We start from the raw sequence: 21,411 nt of genomic DNA, 5'->3' as shown, positions 1-21,411 counted from the left end.
GAGAGTCGAAAAACAAGAATCTCATGGGTAAGATCATATTTTCTGATTCTCCCCACCCCACAATGTAACAAGAGTCTTGCCCTGGAAGGTCGAAAACCTAATTTCAGTAAATTTTGCTGGGGCAGCACCAATGTGCCAGGGCAGTGCCAAGGGGCGGTACCAGGATTTCAGGGTACCGGGACAGCGGCAGTGTACTGCGACAGTGGCAATGCCGGGGGATAGGGTGCTAGGGTGCCAGGGTACTGGGGCAATGCCAGTGTGACAGGGCTTTGCCAAGGGCCAGTGCCAGGGTTCCAGGATACTGGGGAAGTGCTGGGGGCAGTACTAGGGGGCTGGGGCAGCGCTAGTGTGCCAGAGGCAGTGACAGTGTGCCGCGGCCAGGGTGCCAAGGGGCAGTCCTGGGGGTGCTCTGGTGAGCTCCTTTGGGGGCTTCCCTTGTACGTGCGAAAGAGGGGTCCCCCTTGCGCATGCGGCGGTGGGGGATTGCCCGTGTCTGCGGAGGTGGGTCCCATTGTTTTATATCGGCCCTTTAAAAAGGCGCCCTTATCTCGAGATTCCCAGCTGCTGCCTTTTTCCAGCCCAGCCCCACCAGCCTGAGGATGTGGGCCGCAACTACAGATCTTTTCTGCACCGAGTGCTGGATGATTTGGAGAGAAAAGCCAGCTGTACAGCCTGTGAACTTCATGTCGGTTTTCTTACCTCAGCCAGCACTCTGTGCACAGAATGGAAAATTCTGCCCTATACCTAAGTAGCACTCTCGTATTTGAGTCACAAAAAGAAGAAAGCTCGTGCTGGTGTTGCTCATGCTGCTCCCCTTGCAAGGAGTGGAAGATAGAGCTGCATACACTGTTCCCATGCTGCGGTACAGGCTGACAGCAGGGAGGTGCAGACCAAGATGAGTGAAGTGCAAGGAAGGTGAACTGGCTTCCAAGGACCAGTCAATCAGCAAGAGCACATGCACCGAATAAGTGCTGTGTGCATCATCCTTTCGTCTAGGCAGAGACTGCAGCTATTTGGTTCCATTCCCAGCCTGTCAGTTTCACTGAAGTAGCACTCAGCTGTGTCCTTGTCTGGTTGACTTTGGCAAGCTTTACACAGCTGAGGAAACCCATGCAGTAACTGTTAAAGCCAGAATGCTGGGTTAAATCCTGAGTTAATTGCCTCTGAATTTTTAAAATTACTTACCTGGCAGTTCCATGAGGTTCCTGGCTGTGGTGAACCATCGTTGGTTCCCACCAGGTAGTACTGAGCCAGGGTCTGGCCAGTACTATGAGTCTGTATATATGTTGCTGTTGGGGTTAGGGTTGGGTTGTTCTACTTGTTACTGTTGGGGTTAGGGTTGGGCTGTTCTACCTGTATTATAGTTATTATGGTACATCCCAGTCGGGCTCCGCCTCCTGGGAGAGGTATAAAGGTCACTGCTCGGTCTGGGACCCCTCAGTCTGGGATCGTGTACTATATATGGTAGCTCTATTGTAATAGTTAATAAAAGCCTTTATTTCCTCAAGCATCTCTAGCCTCGTGAGTTATATCGCGCATCAATTTTATTAACTATTAATTGAACTCTCGTCGTTAAAAAAAAAGGAAGCAAATGTTAAAACCCGAACGTCTTACGCTGGACCCACGTGCGGCGGGCGCCTCTAACACCTTTGACCACTGGTTGAAATGTTTTCAGGACTACCTCGCAGCCTCCGCAGCGGTCACCACAGACGACGACAGACTCCGGGTCCTCCACGCGAGGGTAAGCGACGCTGTATATTTAGCGATCCGTGCGGCCACCGACTACAAATGGGCCCTCGAGCTTCTTAAGAAGCGCTACATTAAACCGCCAAACGAGATGCATGCTCGATATCTTTTAGCCACTCGACGACGGCAGCCCGGCGAAACGACGGAACAGTATGCGTGCGAGCTCCTACAGCTAGCCAGGGGCTGTAACTGCAAAGCAGTGTCGGCAGACCAGAACATGAATGACCTCGCTCGAGATGCATTTGTGGTGGGAATCGGATCATCTTATATCCGACTCCGACTGTTGGAGCAAGGTAATCTCGATCTCACTAAGTCGATAGAACTAGCGGATACGCTAGAAACGGCCTCCAAAAGCCTAGCGATGTATCCCGAAGACCACGTGGAGACAGCGTGGCAGGAGCAGTCGCAGATCCCACCTCGTCCCTCGGGTCCGAAAAGCTGCGTGATGGCATGCCCACACTCGGGCCTGACGACGGCAGCAGCTCCAGGCGGCCCGCGGTGTTACTTCTGTGGGGGAGTGAAGCACACTCGGCAGCGATGTCCCGCTAAAGCGGTGTTGTGCTCCGCCTGCGGCAAGAAGGGGCATTATTCGAAGGTATGTCGATCCAAACTTACTTCCAGGAATAGCAGTGCGGCGTGTGACTCCCCGGAGCCGGGTTCCTCGTTGTCGGCATCGTCAAGGGTTTCTTCCACGTGCGAGGCCAGGACGTCGCCATTACAGATGACGGAGTTGCAAGAGACGCGCGACCACCAGGGGTCGCTGATTTTGGCGCCATCGCCCACGTGCGACCTATGGGAGCAGCCATTTTGGTCGGCACCGACCGCGAATGACCAGCAGGGGTCATCATCATCCATCTCAGCTGCCTGCAGTGGCGCTCACGAACCAACGGTGGCGTCAATCATCCTGGACCAGGCAAAGCCTCACAGACTCGACAAGTCCATGATGGACATACAGGTAAACAAACGCTTGATTTATTGTCTGTATGACAGCGGGAGCACAGAGAGCTTTATTCACCCAGACGCTGTGAAGCGGTGTGGCCTCCAGATCCAACCTGTCAAGCAGACGATTTCGATGGCATCAAGGTCCCGGTCTGTCACCGTGCTAGGGAGTTGCGTGGTAAATCTAACGGTGCAGGGCACGGTTTACGAGAGCTTCAAGCTCCTGGTGTTACCGCACCTTTGCGCGCCAATACTCCTCGGACTAAATTTCATGGTCCACTTGAAGAGTGTAACCCTACAGTACGGTGGGCCACTCCCTCCGCTTTCAGTGGGAGAAAGGCAGCCTCCAAATTGCCCAACGCGCTCCACCTGTAGCCTCTCGACGCTTAAGATTACCACACCCTCCCTATTCCAGAATCTTGTGCCAGACTGCAAGCCCATCGCGACTAAGAGTAGGCGTTACAGCGCTGAGGATCGGATCTTCATTCGATCTGAGGTTCAGCGGCTCCTCAAGGAAGGGATCATACAATCTAGCGCTAGTCCTTGGAGAGCGCAGGTCGTGGTGGTCAAGAGTGGGAACAAACCCCGGATGGTCATTGACTATAGTCAGACCATTAATAGATACACGTAGCTGGATGCGTGTCCCCTCCCGCGCATATCTGACATGGTCAGTCAGATTGCGCAGTACTGGGTGTTCTCCACCATTGACCTAAAGTCTGCCTACCACCAACTCCCCATTCGCCCAGAGGACCGACAATACACGGCTTTTGAGGCGGATGGTCGCTTGTACCATTTTCTAAGGGTTCCATTTGGTGTCACCAATGGGGTCTCGGTCTTCCAGCGTGCTATGGACCGAATGGTGGACCATAACGGACTGCGGGCTACCTTCCCGTACCTGGATAACGTCACCATCTGCGGCTATGACCAGCAGGACCACGATACCAATCTCCTTAAATTCCTACGCACTGCATCTCGCCTGAATCTGACCTACAACAGGGAGAAGTGTGTATTTCGCACGCGCTGCCTAGCTATCCTCGGATACGTGGTGGAAAACGGGGTCATTGGCCCTAATCCAGACCGTATGCGTCCCCTCCTCGAACTTCCCCTGCCCACTAGCGCAAAAGCACTGAGAAGATGCTTAGGCTTCTTCTCTTACTACGCACAGTGGGTTCCCAATTACGCGGACAAAGCCCGTCCACTCATCAAGTCTACCTCTTTTCCCCTCGCACCAGAGGCTCGTTTGGCCTTTGAAAAACTAAAAGCCGACATCGCGAAAGCTACGATGCACGCTATCGATGAGTCCATCCCCTTTCAGGTGGAGAGCGATGCATCTGATTTCGCCCTGGCCGCCACACTTAACCAGGCGGGCAGGCCCGTCGCCTTTTTTTCTCGCACCCTCCAAGGCCCCGAAATTCGACATTCAGCAGTGGAAAAGGAGGCCCAGGCCATTGTGGAGGCCGTCCGGCATTGGCGCCATTACTTGGCGGGAAAACGGTTCACCCTGATCACGGACCAGCGGTCCGTGGCGTTCATGTTCAATAACACGTTACGGGGCAAGATCAAGAACGATAAGATCTTGAGGTGGAGAATCGAACTCTCCACCTATAATTACGACATCATGTATCGTCCAGGGAAACTCAACGGGCCCTCGGATGCCCTGTCGCGTGAAACATGCGCCAGTATGCAGGAGAATCGATTGCAGGCTCTCCACAATGACCTCTGCCATCCAGGGGTCACTCGGCTCTACCACTTCGTAAAAGCCCGGAATCTACCCTACTCGGTGGAGGATGTCAAGTCCATAACTAGAAGCTGCCGGGTATGCGCGGAATGCAAACCGCACTTTTACCGACCTGACAGGGCACAACTCGTTAAGGCCACTTGTCCCTTCGAAAGACTGAGTGTGGACTTTAAGGGCCCCCTTCCCTCGACAGATCGGAATGTGTACTTCCTCAACATCATTGATGAGTACTCTAGATTCCCTTTTGTCATTCCCTGCTCTGATACAACCGCTGCCACGGTTATCAAGGCATTTCGTGATCTTTTCACCCTGTTCGGGTACCCCTGCTACATCCACAGTGATAGGGGCTCGTCGTTCATGAGCGATGACTTGAGGCAATACCTGCTCTCATACGGGATTGCCTCTAGTAGAACCACGAGTTACAACCCTAGGGGTAACGGACAGGTGGAACGTGAGAATGCTACAGTCTGGAAGGCTGTCTTACTGGCGTTGAAGTCAAAAAGCCTTCCAGTCTCCCGTTGGCAAGAGGTGCTCCCTGATGCGCTCCACTCCATACGCTCACTCCTGTGTACGGCAACCAACGCTACTCCCCATGAGAGGCTGTTTTCATTCCCTCGGAAGTTTTCCTCTGGGACCTCCTTACCGTCTTGGTTGACGTACTCAGGACCTGTCCTCCTGCGGCGACATGTTAGGGCCCGCAAGTCCGACCCTTTGGTTGAACAGGTCCATCTCCTCCACGCCAACCCTCAGTATGCCTATGTGGCATACCCTGACGGGCCGAGAGGACACGGTCTCGATTCGAGACCTGGCGCCAGCAGGGGACTTGGAAACCCCTGTCGCTCCCATACCTCCTGTTAGAGACCCCCCAACTATTGTTTCCCCTCCTGACACGGTGCGGGCAGCATCGGGACCATCACTTAACCCTTTTACTCCCGTGTACACCTTGCCTGAGTCCAGGAGATGGTCACCACTTCAAGGCGTGTCCGAGCTCAACGGATTGTCGTCACCTCGGGGTCAACCGGCCCGTGAGACAGTGGAGGAGCCGTTGGACACCGCCTTGGGGAGAACGCCACCGCGAGTGCCTACTCCGGTGTCATCGCCGGTGTTGAGGAGGTCACAACGACAGTGCGGTCCCCCTGACCGTCTGAACTTATAGACTGATGACCAATTATTCTGTGTTTTTGTTTTGTACCCCGCCGGCCTTTGTCTTCAAAGGAGGGGTGAATGTGGTGAACCATCGTTGGTTCCCACCAGGTAGTACTGAGCCAGGGTCTGGCCAGTACTATGAGTCTGTATATATGTTGCTGTTGGGGTCAGGGTTGGGTTGTTCTACTTGTTACTGTTGGGGTTAGGGTTGGGCTGTTCTACCTGTATTATAGTTATTATGGTACATCCCAGTCGGGCTCCGCCTCCTGGGAGAGGTATAAAGGTCACTGCTCTGTCTGGGACCCCTCAGTCTGGGATCGTGTACTATATATGGTAGCTCTATTGTAATAGTTAATAAAAGCCTTTATTTCCTCGAGCATCTCTAGCCTCGTGAGTTATATCGCGCATCACTGGCACGCCTGCGAACTTGCTCAGATTAAGCCTGGAAGTGGATGAAATCCTTATCCAATATCAGTTTTCAGGTCTTAACCCCGTACACCCTCACCTGTTTGCAATTAAAATTCTGCCCTTTGAGCAGAAAGAGGACCGGTCATGCAGACACACCTTTTTTCTATTGTCAAACCATTGACTAGTTGTTGCAGGTACTAAAGAAGGAACGCCCCTGTTTCCCTGGTATAGCAAGAGGTTTGTGAATACTGTCGTATGAAGGGCATGGCAAGAAAAGAATGAAACCATCAACAGAGCAATTCCATGCAAAAGAGATAAAAGCAATGTGAAAGAGGTATTATGGGTTCAGCAGGAAAGGGACTCACTTTTAGACCCACTTAACATATTTGTGAGCCTCGTAAAAACTACCTATTGCTAGGTTTAACAAGCGTGTCAAGATTGTTTCTTTTTAAAGATGGTGATTCATCAAAAATAGGGCATAATGCATAACAAGGATTAATTCCAAGGAGCTAATGCATGGATAAAAGCAAAATGCTGTGGATGCTGGAGATCTGAAATATGGACAGAAAGTCCTGGAAAAATTCAGCAGGTCTGGCTGCATCTATGGAGAAAGGAATAGAGTTAGTGTTTCATGTCCAATAAGACTCTACTAATGCATGGAAGATGAGTAAATGTAAATGCCACTTCTCAAAATGTCAATGACATCTGAATGATAGAGCTCGAGGGAACTATTGAGACGGAGCTACAGAACACTGGATAGTAGGAACAGAAAGAGTAGGAGGAAGCAGAGGAGGAGGCTGGACACTGAATGAAGGAAAAGTCTCCCTCAGCAACCTCCTTCAGGCAATGAGCCCAAAATCTGGCCTTAAAATGCTTTCAGAGCACTGTAGACTACTGTAGTCATTGTGTGGTATGCCTAGCAGCTTCTGCACCATGGATGTAAGTGCAGAGAAGTCCACATCCTGCATTTGGGGGCGGCACAGTAGTGGGGCGGCATGGTGGCACGGTGGTTAACACTGCTGCCTCACAGTGCCAGGGACCCGGGTTCAATTCTGGCCTCGGGTCACTGTCTGTGTGGAGTTTGCACATTCTCCCTGTGTCTGCATGAGTTTCCCCTGGGTTCTCCGGTTTCCACCCACAGTCCAAAGATGTGCAGGTAGGTTGATTGGCCATGCTAAATTGACCCTTAGTGTCAGGGGGATTAGCAGAGTAAACATGTGGGGCTATGGGAATAGAGCCTGGGTGGAACTGTGGTTGGTGCAGACTCGATGGCCAAATGGCCTCCTTCTGCACTATAGGATTCTATGATATGATAATGCATAGTATTGAAAGAATGTAGATGTCCTTGGAATGAATGACAGTTTTGGATCCTGTCAGGAATGCACTGACTGCTCCGATATAGGCCCTACTTTACACTGTGGCAATCTCCTGGATGTAAGGCTGTTGCTTGACTAATCCATGAGCCAGCTCTCCCAATTTTGGCATGAGCCCCCAGCTGTTAGTAAGGAGTTTGACAGGGCTGGGTTTGCCATTGTCATTTCCCACGCCTTGGTCGATGCTTGGTGGTCTGTCCAGTTTCATTCCTTTTTGTTTTCTTTGTAGCAGTTGAATACATTTGAGTGGCTTGCTAGCCCATTTCACAGGGCATTTAAGAATCAACCACATTGCTGTGGATCTGGAGTAACATGCAAGCCAGACGTGGTAAGGACGGCAGGTTTCCTTCCCTAAAGGACACTTCTGAACCAGATGGGTTTTTATGACAATCAACAATGGTTTATTCATTCCAGATGTTTTTATTGAACTTAAATTCCACCATCTGCTGGGTCCTCAGAGCTTTACCCTGGATCTTGTCCAGTGACAATATCACTGTGCTGCTGCCTCTCCATGCATGGAGCTGTGGGTGGAACTAGTGAGTAACGTACTGACATGAAAGTAATAAAATTCCAGAAGGGATCTGAGCTCTCAGCTTTGACATGTGTTGGAAATCCTGTAAGGTCTGAGATGTTTGAAAGTATTGTAAAGATTTGGAACTAGAATCATCTCTATTGTTTTGAAATAAATCACTCATCTAAGCTTTACAAAACCTGGCAGAAGCATAATATTCCCAATGACTGAAATACCTGGAGCTGATTAAAGCCTCACCAGTACTCAAAAGTAATTTAGCAAGAGCTGTCACATACATCCTATAGTGTAGTGGAACAGAAAATTGGGTGGCAGGTAATTCTGATGTTAAAAAAGTAAAGCTAATTAATTTGAATACCTGAATCTCCTTCAGATTCAGTGCTGTGAAGATAGGAAGCTTTTTGGCAAATCGTTGGGGGTGGCAGAGATCAGGGATTATAGTTTCCTGTACATATTTCTAATTGACTACACTTCCCATTGAGGTGCTCCTGGGGAACTATACCTAGAAAATGAGTTCTTATAACCTAAGTGCCATTGACATCTCAGTTAGCTGAATTCTGTTTACCCTGTGATGTAAAATCAGCAATATATCTAACATCAGAGTAACAACATCATTTGTCTGAGTAGCAAATGAGCTCAAACAATAAGAATTGCTGCATTGCAACAGTTCAGATGTATGGGTGGATTTTAATACATTTCACCTGATGGGAATGGTGCAGACAAGAGGTTGAAATTATGGTGGTTGGGGTGGGATGGGGGTTCATGTGATATGAGCGCTGGGATAACTGTTTTTCCATGAGATTTGGCACAACTCATCTTTCACTTATCCTATGAATAGCCTATAAGTGCCTCATCCTGGGAGTGAAAACTCCGTACCATTTCCCTGGAAGATTTCTGGTTAAGTTTTAGGACTAAGTGCCGAGTAAAGTCATGAAAATCCTTGCTGGAAAGAAGCAGTTGGAGGCAGCTGGGGTGGAGGTGAGCCCTCAATATGTCGATTTGACCAGTGAGCGGGCTTTTGACACGGTGACGCCAAGGACATTGTAGATGATGGCTGCAAGTATGATTAAGGTGAGACACCACAGCCTTGTTTTTTTGGCACAGAATTTCAGTGTTCATATTGCTGAACATCAAAGTACTGATAAGAAGCTTGATGAAGTGGAGGAAAGAAACCTTATTGTTGAGAATGCAGCTTCCTCAATTGAAGCCTGCTTCCAATCTTTGGAAAAATTATTGACAGGGTATGTTAAATACTCTGATCGATGTAGAGAGTCAGGGTTGGAGGAGGAGTGACTTTGTCAAAGGAGCTGAGGGCGAGCTGCTAGTTAAATCTTTGGAGAACTGGCTACCACGTTTTCTTAATTTCAACACGAAAGCTGGGCATATTAATGTTGAAGGGCTACTTTGTATCCTGTTTTTGAGGCCTGACCCCCAGCCGGTAATAAAGCGTTTTCATAGCTTCAGTCACAGAGGTTTTGATGAGGCTGGAAAGTGCCTGAAAGCTCTCTGAATGCAGTTTGCCCTGTTTTATCCTGCTACCCTGAAGGTGATCTCTAATGGATCCTTAAGGCTGTTCAACAATCCTACTGAGGCTTTGGCCTCACTAAACTCTGGATGGCAATAATTTGTCATAATTTGTTTGTGTTTTTTATTTTGGGGTCAAAGAATCTCTGACGGACCCCTGTACAGGAGCAGACTGTGCACATATTCTGGGAAAAGACATTGTTTTGTATCAATGGCGCCCTTGATGTATCTGGAGATGGGTAAATATGCTTTGGTAAGTACCTGAGAATGATGAGAATTTTTGATTGCTCAGCCCTTTCTATACTTGTGTCAATATCCTATATTCTCCTTGGCTGAATACACAATGGCAGTATCTACTTTGAAAATACTGGAATGTAAGTTACGTGGCTCTGTCTCTAGTATCCTGTGAGCGAGGGCTTGCACCATTACACCATGCACTCATGACTTTATCTTGTTATCCCGTTTTACCCCAATTTCTGAAACATCCTTTCATTGTTTGTATCTTTGGAGGCACTGTTTGTAATGAATAATCCAAACCAATTGTGTTGGTGTTCTCTTGTCTCTTTCTGTATGTATATGTGGAACATGATTATGCTGTGCTGTACCAATCCTTCAGGGTTTGTTGCCCTTTTGTCAGAGCTCTGATGAAGGGTCATCCAGACTCGTAACGTTGGCACTCTTCTCACTCCCTAGATGCTGTCAGACCTGCTGAGATTTTCCAGCATTTTCTGTTTTTGTTTCAGATTCCAGCATCCGTAATATTTTGCTTTTATCTTGAGGGTTTGTTGAATTGTTTGTAAAAATGGAAAAAGAGCTTCAATAAAAATCTATTTTTAAAAAAAGTGACGGTGATGTCATGCAAGTTTTCCAGTGCATTCCAGTCATCCTACCATCTTAACTGACCTGGGAAAAGGCATAAGAAGGCTGTGCAATCCCGGTAGACAGGAAGCTACTTTGCAATGGCAAGTAAAACCAATGAAATCATCAACATTTCAATGGCATTTTAACCCACAGATATACGAGGCTCACATAGGGCCAACGACAATAGCTGATCCACAGTGGAAGCCATAGGCCAAGGTAAATTTAAAAATAAAACTTTTTTGTGGAATCATCATGAATTCGGAGAAGCTGAAGTGACTGGGCCCTGCGAAGGAGTCTGAGGACCTTTCCAGCACTGGCCTTGTCTCTTGCCCCAGCACTTTAATGGCTGCTAGCCCCCTTTTACCATTATTAACTTTATGGTGGGGGTTGTTAACACTCATCCCCGGGGTCCAATTTAATTTGTGCTCCCACCCACCAGCCAGGACATTATTCCAGGCAGTTTTGATAGTTAGAAACTTATTCAAAAGAGGTGGAGAACGAATATTAAGCTGAACTTTCTCTTATCCCTCACTGCTTAAAATTGGCCATTGTATTTTTAATTGCTTCTTATATATTCTACATTTAATGAACAACACAGTCAATTATAATTCTTTAGATCATTTACATCTTTATGTTTTAAAAGCTTCAGAAGGTAATAAACAGTAGTATGATGACAGCATGAAGATTTGCCTCAAGCTGAGTGCCTTTCAAGTTGTGATATTTTGGGATTTCATTTCTAATTTGCTTCTTGTTCTTTAAATTATAGGATTTGAATGCAATTAGTTGCCAGCTTTGCTTGGATTAAACAATCAATTTGATTCCGGCCTAAAGGTGATCCTTTTGAAGAGGTATAGCCTGGCCTACTTTTCTCCTCGTTGCTTGGGGTGTAAATGCACCATGTAATTTAGTTAGCTGTTTAACAAAAATCTTTCAGGATCAATCCTTGCTATTTGCTGAGTTAATTAATCTTGACTTGAAGGGTTGATAGGCATGCTACTGTTAGGCTTAATTTTCTTGGACTAGTGAGGGAAAAATTAGCCATTGGTTGAGGACAGATTTTGATGTTGATTTCCTCAAGCTCAAATAGTCACTTTGGAAATACCATTTGTTAGTCAGAAACTGTGGAACTTTACAGCTTCACCAGGGTGGGGCAAGGCTGTAAAATGCAGCAAGCCGTCCAGAGGTCCATTGATTTTTGACAGGACCCTAAAATCCTGCCAGCCGACTGCGCCCTGTGTTCTAAAAGCTAACACCTTCATGAATGAAGGGAAGTAAACGAGGAGGAAATTAAACTTTGCTTTTGCAACTGTGGTGAGAGAACAGTCCCACATTTTTTTGGCACAATAATGCAAAGAAATTTTGGTCTTGTAATAATGTATTTTAAGACGAATTAAGTTTTTTAGAATCAAGGCGTAGAGTTTCTGTCTTGGAAGCAATCAAAAAATTGCATCAAAATTGCATTGTTCAGTTAGCTTTCAAATTTACATTATAATTAATTGGCTCCCAGTCCTATTTTTGTCCTATCAGTCCTACCTGGTCTTATTGTCTACTATACATTTTCTTTGTCCCACCATCTGCGTTCAGGTCTTCAGCTATCAAGGCAGTAGACTCATGATTTCCTCCCTGAACCTTTCCTACTCTCTGCATTCTGGTTTCTATATACAAACACACCAATTAAACATACAGGATTGGTAAACTTAAGTAGGTTGCATTTATCTGAAGATTAGCTATGACCAGGCAAGAAGGAGTAAACCAACTCCCTTCTATTCAACCTCCTTGGTTGGTCACAACAAATATTTAAGTTTCTTTTTCACAAAGCTATTCCTTTTCTTGAATCCAAAAATATTTAACGATTTAAGCTATGAGCAATAAGGAGCCAATCAAACAAAGATTTCTTGAGTCAAAGAAAGAGCACATTGTTAACCACTAAGCCCAAGGAAAAAAGTAATAAAATAGTGACAGTTTACACACACAGATATCAGAAATAAGGGAAGTTATAGTCCAATAAAAACAAATATATGGTAAGTGTCCCCTGATTGTCTTTGAGGAGTAGGTTTTAAATGTTATGGTCAAATGGGATTAGCTGATTTTGTGGATGTGGGGGATATTGCAATTATTACGAGATCTTGGTTCACTTGTAGATTTCTTGTAAAGCTGCCTTCCGAAACTAGTGATACACTTGCTTCAGAAGAGAAAAAGGACACGAGCAGCAGCTCTCAACTTGTTTCCTGTGTTCAAAGCTTTTTTATAATCTCTCTGCATTGGCTGCGGCGTGGCCTGTTATACTTCACCCATTGTGTATTTTCAAGGGGTTTTGTGTCTGTCTGCCTGTGGCAGCAGATATTTCATTATCCTGCACTTTGCATTTTAATGCCCCTTCCTCACACAGTGACAAGTTTTGATAGATCTTCTAGTTATAGGAAATGTCCCTCTCTTCGCATTCTCCAGAGGATATCTTGTTTGCTTCTTCACTTTCACCTTGGAAGGTAGCCTTGCATCTGTAAGTAGGTTGTTTTAATCTCATTTTGGCATTACTGACTAAGCTATCCCAGACAGAGAGAGCCAAATTTTCCTTTTTTCTTTAAAGTGCTGGATCAGGCTGGAAACGCAGAAAGCGCAACCCACTGGCTGCACAGCTGGGTTTTCTCAGAAAAAGTTCTTGAAGGGTGTCGCACATTGTCACGCTGCCAGCCTGAAAAAGCTGGCAATGTTGGGTTTCCAGAGATCGGGATGTCCTCTGTTTAAAACAAAAGAGGAACCCCCTACCCCCACCCTCCCACCCCATGCAGACAGAGAGCCCTGTCATAAACACAAGCAATTCTCACTTCCTCATCATGGGGACCCCTCCTCCGTGGACATGGGTAATTTCCACCATGCACCTGAGGACCCCCCCCACAGACAGGGGAGCCTCCATCCTGACGGACATGGAGAACATCCACCCCCCTATGGAACTCCCCCGACGATCCCCCCACGTGGCATTGCACCTGGCAGAAGGCAGTGCCAGGGTGCTCGGGGCAGTGCCAAGGTGCTGGGGGCATTGCCTGGGAGATGTCTCTCTTCCCCAGAGGCTATAATTACCCGTGCCCATCCACCTCCGGTGGGTTTCCTTCATCTGGTTCACACTTTGAAAATCCTGTTGTAAACCTTGCCCACACGTGATATAACAACGACGAGGGGGTTATTTCCAATGGAGATAGTGGGCGAGATCTTCTGGCTGTTCACATGAACGGGATCTTCTGGTCCTGTTGCGAGCACCCCCACCGCCACTGTGGGTTTCCCGGCGGCATGGGGTAGATTCAATGGGAAATCCCATCAGCAGTGAGACTAGAAGATACTGCCACTGGCCAACAGTGGACTGCCTCCTGTCGCTGAGAAACACACCGCAGGGAGGCCAAAGAATCTTGTCCACCATCTTTGGCTCAGACCTTAACCAAAGATAATGGGACAATTTACTCCCTCCAATCTGGATGTAAATTATTCCATGGCATTATTCTGAGGAAGAACAGATGATTTCTTTCTGGTATCTTGGCAAATGTTTATCCCTTGGTCTACTTTATCAAAAATACAGATTGTGGTTGTCATCTCATTGCTGTTTGTGGAGCATTGGCCACCACATTTTTTACATCACAACAGTGATGACAATTTGTTAATACTTTATTGGCAGTGTAGTACTTCGGGATGTCCTGAGTTGTGAAAATCACTGTATAAATGCAAATTCTTTCTTTTATCACTTGTCATGAATAAGTGACATCGCGGTGCACAGAGAATACCTACACTTCTTTTGTCAAAAAGGTCAAATTGAGAATTAGGAAGTGACTGTCAAAACATTAAATCATCTGGACATCTAATACTATCATAAGTGGAAGTGTATGATAAAAACCACCTGCAAATGAAATGTTTCTGGAGATTTATCGGCTGAGTTGTTTTGAGGCAATAGGCCTTTCAAGACTAAAATAACTGGAGCAATAAGCTGGTAAAACATAGCCCATAGTAGAAATGGAGCAGATAATGAATCCAACTCCACTGCCATGATGATTTTAAATTTGTGGATGTCTTGTTTTGAATTGTGGGCACGTTTGCTGAATCTTGTACTTTTGCCGGCTCTGCAGGTTACACTGAGCAACTTTGTCAGATTGAATTGGTGTCCAACTTTCAAACTGTTTCTGTTTAATTTTGCTAAGTTATTTACTATCTTGGATGAGACCCTTGATATTGCTAATGAACTTGCTAATTAATATTGCTAATAAGCTTACTTTCTCATAGATATACCAAATATTTTCATGATGCCATTTTGGTAATGCAGAAAAATGTCTGTTCTCTGCATTTATGCAATCTTGTCTCCCACCATAATACATTTTTCTGTACTTGCGTTCTGAATAATTGAGGCTGTCACATTCAAGTGTAAGTTGTGTATTTTAAAAATGCTGAATTGTTTTATGTCAGGTGTGCCGTGTTTTACAAAATTACATATAAATTGGAATAACCCAACGGGGAGAGGTGGGTGGATAGATGCTATCAATGAAGGCCTCCAGATGGAGGCACCTTCTGAAGACTATTGGGTGGAATTCTCCCATTTTGGGACTAAGTCCTGCCAGGGAAGTGGAGGGGGGCGCGGGGAGAAGGGAATATGGAGTGTTTCCTGTTGCGGAGGCCAGTGGTAGGCATACAAAACATTCCTCCATATTCTTGGAGGAACAGAAACACAAGCACTTGAAAGCGTGAAGTGGAAATACGGAATTTGATGGTTACAAAAAAAGTGTTGTGCTTCTGTCATTATTTTATTTCACTAAACATAATTAATTTTACTTTCATTTTTATACATTTGTGCTTTTCAGAACTTCTTAAAAAGCCAAAACAAAATTATGGGCGGGATTTTACGGCCTCGCTCAGGTGAGACTGGAAAATCCCGCCTGTGGTCAACGGACATTTCTGTTGTCCACCCCTTGCCCGCTCCGATTCTGTGGCAAGCAAGGTGGTAGAATTCCGGTGGATGTCTGTATCATTGATTAACCAATGAGATCAATCCTCCTCCCAAATGTACCTTGACAGATATTTACCCACACCTACTTGTGACCACCTCTGCTCCTGGGCCACTCCTCTCTATAGGGCTCATCCCCATCCAAATTTATGTTTTCTCCTTTGACCCTCTTAGTTTATGTTGTCATCTATCTCATCAATTCAACTTGATGGCTTCCTCTTTTAACCTCTTTCATTGAAGCTTCTATCTTTCCCTTCCCAAGGTCAGGCTAGCTTTTCTTGAGTACATACGAGTTCTTTCTCTCACCACTCTTTTTATTGATGTTTGCACAGACCTTCAAATCCCATTCCAAAGTGATACATGCAATGTTTCCACTCTTTCATTCAAAAGATCTGTTCCAGCCAATTACTCTTTCTTCACACATTGCACCTCATTTTGCTTCTATCCATTTCACCCTTCTTTTGCCATGCATTTCCTTCTCTTCTCTCCATTCCTTGCACTCTTCTGCTTTGTATTCTATTCCTCACTATCCATTCCCTCACCCTACTTACATATTCCCAACCTGTCTCCCGTGTCTTCCTGCACCTGGTAGCTACAGGTACTGGACAATTTCGCCCTACCACCCCTACCAACCCCACCACCACTGCCTCCCTGCCCCTCCTCACTACACTCCCAACATGATCCCAGGTTGGATTACCTCCTCTGCATACTGTAGCTGAGAGATTTCATGAGGGGATTGTCAAAAAGGTTGTTGGTTTGAGAGCATGCTGAGAGCAAATGGGGGAGGGAGGGGGTGGGGTGCGCATTTCAGTAGAACCACTGGAGCCTGGAGAAATTGGACCTGGGGAACAAATTCTATGATTTCTATGAACAGTTAGCAAATGCTGACTAAGTTGACTCTATGACTCTAAGATGAAATGCTCAAAGTTGATATGTATGTTCTTACTATCATTGTTCTGCAATTTTATTAGGTTCACTGGTCACCATGGAAACTACGGCACAAGGCTGGATCTTTAATTATATGGGGGAACTTGTCACATTTTTACTTTCCATACACATATTTGGCCACTGGTGACAAGTATTTTTTCTGTGTATTCTATGATTTCTTTTGGAAATAATGTGTGATGGCTGATAAATCATCTCTTTGGTAACAATATATTCCCCAAGTAATGCCATTGAGTGTGATGTAAAAATGGTCTATCAGTTACTTATGTTACCTTATTTTTCTTAATTAGATATGCTTGCATTGAAAAATGTTTCTCAGATGTATTTACTGATCTAATATTGTTTGACAGGAATCTTTATTTGATATAGTGTATGAAAGAATATCCTGCACAACTCTTTCTCCCAAGTTTTGTTAGGAGCACTTGTAAGTATTTAAAATGCATTCCTTGAACGATATGCTGTTTGAATTTGTTGTTGCTGAGTAACTCCTGGAGACCTGGGGGTGGAACTTCTGCTGTAAGTCTGATGAGGGCACCTTGGAAAAATGATGATCCAAATGTTGACCTTACTAGGGCATTGTGCTTGGCTTCTTATAAACCCATTCCAAGACCACTGATGTGGAGTTAGGTTGAGACTCAACGTGCCTGGATTTCCAAAGATAAAACTATAGTATTTTTCTTTTACTGAAAGTAACTGAACGTTACTGTGCCTATTATAGAGCCAAATCCCCGAGTGCCAAAAACTTTTGACAGTAAAAATAATTAGTAAATTGTGCCCCACATTAAATCCAACAGCTGTGCATGTGCACCAGACTGTTCACATTTGGCAATGCATGAGTTGAAAAATCACTTTCTGGTCTGTTAAAGATCTTTTCAAGCAGCTTAACAGGTTGTTAATTGGAGATGTGTGTTCCAACACCCCCCATGAACCTCTCCACTCTGTCCTCGCTTTAAAAACTCTGAACCATCCCAAAGGCATCAAGGCACTGATTCAACATCCTGGAGTGCTAATTTCAAAGTGCATTCTCTCCTGTTCTGGAGCTTTTGAAACTCAGCCAAGCATTTATAATAGGCTCAGCTGCAAAAAGAGACCTTGAATAATCTAAACAATAGGATCTATTGAAACTGAAAAAAACAGATGGCTTTTTTTAAAGCTGCAGATGGTGTTTCATTTCTATTTCAAAGCAGATTGCCTGACAATGAATGGAATGGGGCAGGTAGTGAGTTTTTCTTTTACTTTCAACAACAGGGTAATTCTTTTCAAAATGGAAGGTATTCTTACATGTGAATCACAGTCCAAAGGAGTTTTCCCAACACATTTTTTTTCAACGCAACTTTTATGCACCTCAAAACTTAAACAATGCTGGTCAATGTTGTGGTCAACTTACTTTTTCTGGACAGAGCTCTGTGATCAATCCCAACAGTTAAAACACAAGAGCATTACATTATAACATCTAATAGTGACATAAATCATGGCCAAAACATTTAATTTTTCCATATTTTCCCAATTCCTTATGTAACCCCCTGCTGATCACTATATGGGGCTACTATTTAACTGTTTGATTTACAGGATCCTGAATTCCTAGCAGTTGATGGTGAGCTGGCTAAATTTCCTGTTTACCCATAAATGCCAGTACAGGCTTGCATGGAAAGGATTTGAGTATGTTTAGTGCGGTGCCTCCAAAAATGTTATTGAGATAAACCTTATAATGAGAAAAGGTTTGGAACAACAAGGTAAACGGAATAACAAAAAAATTTAATAACAAATATAATTAGCAGATATAAACAAGTAAAGAATCCCAACTGAAGATTTTCCAATTAACAGTTTCAACCTGAGACATGTTCAGAATATCACCAAGCACTTTGAATTTTAAACGTTGGGGCCCATCCGTTGGTGCACATCTGAAGAAAACCACATTCTGTTACCGTTCCTGTCTGATAGTACTCACTTAACCCCGACACACACACAGTCCAGACGGGTCTACGAGAGGAAAGATGATGGAGCAAGCACACGAGGCAGAGGTGCCGCGAGCTATCTGTGTAGTAACGCAGATCCCGTGCGCTGAAGGCTGTCCTCCTCGGCAGTCATGAAGAACCAAGCAGGTCTACCTGAGAAAGATTCACTTCGAAATGACTTTTTACTGCCTCTGAAAAGCTTCTCTTCAAAAACGTGGCTGTCCCTCTTCTGCACACTCCCTCCTCAGCTCTGCAGCTCTTCACTTCCTGGCGCCTTTTTTTCCTCCCGCCCCCAGAGCAATCCCATTGGCCCAGCCCACATCACTCAACCAACAGCATCCTGTTCACAGCACCTGCCCGGCAAACAGGACACTGAAACCCACAAGGGACAAAGAACACTGGTAAATGTCTTCCCCACAAATTTTCCTCAGTCCCTTACACTTAATAGGTTTCCCATAGTGGTCCCAAACTCCCCAATGAGATGAATTTTTGGGGGGGCTTTCAAAACCCACACTGGCAAATGAAAATAGGTGGAGTGTGGTGGAAATAACCTTTTGAGGTGTGTCTATTTCATTGCCAGGAGTATTGTGGGGAAGGCAGATGAGCTGAAGGTGTGGATAGACACATGGAAATATGACATTATAGCCATTAGTGAAACTTGGCTACAGGAGGGGCAGGACTGGCAGCTCAATGTTCCAGGGTTCCAATGTTTCAGGCGGGATAGAGGCAGAGGGATAAAAGGGTGGGGGGGGGGGGGGCGGGGCGGGGTGGCATTGTTGGTCAGGGAAAATGTTACAGAGGTACTCAGGCAGGATAGATTAGGGAGCTTGTCCACAGAGGCCCTATGGGTGGAGCTGAGAAACAGGAAAGGTATGACCACATTAATGGGGTTGTATTATAGACCACCCAATAGTCAACGAGAATTGGAGGAGCAAATCAGCGGAGAGATAGCTGACAACTGCAAGAAACACAAAGTTGTGACAGTAGGGGATTTTAATTTTCCACATATAGATTGGGACTCGCATACTGTTAAAGGTTTAGATGGGGAAGAGTTTGTAAAATGTGTTCAGGAGAATTTTCTACATCAGTATATAGAGGTGCCAACCAGAGAGGATGCGATATTGGATTTCCTATTGGGAAATGAGTTAGGGCAGGTGATGGATGTGAGTGTGAGGGAACACTTTGGATCCAGCGATCATAATGCCATTAGTTTCAACCTGATCATGGATAAGGATAGATCTGGTCCTCGGGTTGAAGTTCTGAACTGGAAAAAGGCCAAATTTGATGAAATGAGAAGGGATCTGGGAAGTGTGGATTGGCACAGGCTGTTCTCTGGTAAGGATGTAAATGGAAAGTGGGAGGCCTTCAAAGGAGAAATTTTGAGAGTGCAGAGTTTGTATATTCCTGTCAGGATTAAAGGCCAAGTAAATAGGAATAAGGAATCTTGGTTCTCGAGGGAGATTGTAACACTGATTAAGAGGAAGAGAGAGTTGTATGAAATGTACAGGCAGCAATGAAGAGATCAGATGCTCGAGGAGCATAAAAAGTGCAAGAAGCTACTTAAGAGGGAAATCAGGAGGGCTAAAAGAAGACACGAGGTTGCTTTGGCAGACAGAGTGAAGGAAAACCCAAAGAGTTTCTATAGGTATGTTAGGAGCAAAAGGATAGTGAGGGATAAAATTGGTCCTCTTGAAGACCAGACTGTGTATGGAACCAAAAGAGATGGGGGAGATACTAAATGGTTTTTCTGCATCCGTATTTACTGAGGAAACGGGCATGGAGTCTACGGAAATAGGGCAAACAGGTAGGGAGGTCATGGAACCTTTACAGATTAAAGGGGAGGAGGTGCTTGCTGTCTTGAGGCAAATCAGAGTGGATAAATCCCCAGGACCGGACAGGGTGTTCCCACGGACCTTGAGGGAAGCTAATGTTGAACTTGCAGGGGCCCTGGCAGACATATTTAGAATGTCAGTATTCACAGGGGAGGTGCCTGATGATTGGAGGGTGGCTCGTGTTGTTCCGTTGTTTAAAAAAGGTTCCAAAAGAAATCCGGGAAATTATAGGCCAGTAAGTTTGACGTCGGTCGTGGGCAAGTTATTGGAAGGTGTGATAAGGGATAGGATCTACAAATATTTGGATAGACAGGGACTTATTAGGGAGAGTCAACATGGCTTTGTGCGTGGTAGGTCATGTTTGACCAATCTATTAGAGTATTTTGAGGAGGTTACCAGGAAAGTGGATGAAGGGAAGGTGGTGGATGTTGTCTACCTGGATTTCAGCAAGGCCTTTGACAAGGTCCCTCATGGGAGGTTAGTTAGGAACGTTCAGTCGCTGGATATACATGGGGAGGTAGTAAATTGGATTAGACACTGGCTTAATGGAAGAAGCCAGAGATTGGTTGTGGAGGATTGCTTCTCTGAGTGGAGGCCTGTGACTAGTGGTGTGCCGCAGGGATCGGTGTTGGGTCCATTGTTGTTTGTCATCTATATCAATGATCTGGATGATAATGTGGTAAATTGGATCAGCAGATTTGCTGATGATACAAAGATTGGAGGTGTAGTGGACAGTGAGGAAGGTTTTCAAAGCTTGCAGAGGGATTTGGACCAACTAGAAAAATGGACTGAAACATGGCAAATGGAATTTAACGCAGACAAGTGTGAGATATTGCACTTTGGAAGGATAAACCAAAGTAGAACGTACAGGGTAAATGGTAGGACTCTGAAGGGTGCAGTTCAACAGAGGGATCTGGGAATACAGGTACAGAATTCCCTAATAGTGACATCACAGGTGGATAGGATCGTAAAGAGTGCCTTTGGTACATTGGCCTTTATAAATCGGAGTATCGAGTATAAAAGTTGGAGTGTTATGGTAAGGTTATATAAGTCATTGGTGAGGCCGGATTTAGAGTATTGTGTACAGTTTTGGTCACCTAGTTACAGGAAGGATGTAAATAAGGTTGAAAGAGTGCAGAGAAGGTTCACAAGGATGTTGCCGGGACTTGAGAAGCTGAGTTACAGAGAGAGATTGAATAGGTTGGGACTTTATTCCCTGGAGCGTAGAAGAATGAGGGGAGATTTGATAGAGGTGTATAAGATTTTGATGGGTATAGATAGAGTGAATGCAAGCAGGCTTTTTCCGCTGAGGCTAGGGGAGAAAAAAACCAGAGGGCATGGGTTAAGGGTGAAAGGAGAAAAGTTTAAAGGGAATATTAGGGGGGGCTTCTTCACGCAGAGAGTGGTGAGAGTGTGGAATGAGCTGCCGGATAAAGT

Source organism: Mustelus asterias, chromosome 14 (genome assembly GCF_964213995.1).
Source record: "Mustelus asterias chromosome 14, sMusAst1.hap1.1, whole genome shotgun sequence".
Classification (NCBI taxonomy): domain Eukaryota; kingdom Metazoa; phylum Chordata; class Chondrichthyes; order Carcharhiniformes; family Triakidae; genus Mustelus; species Mustelus asterias.
Note: the sequence above shows the minus strand (reverse complement) of the source record.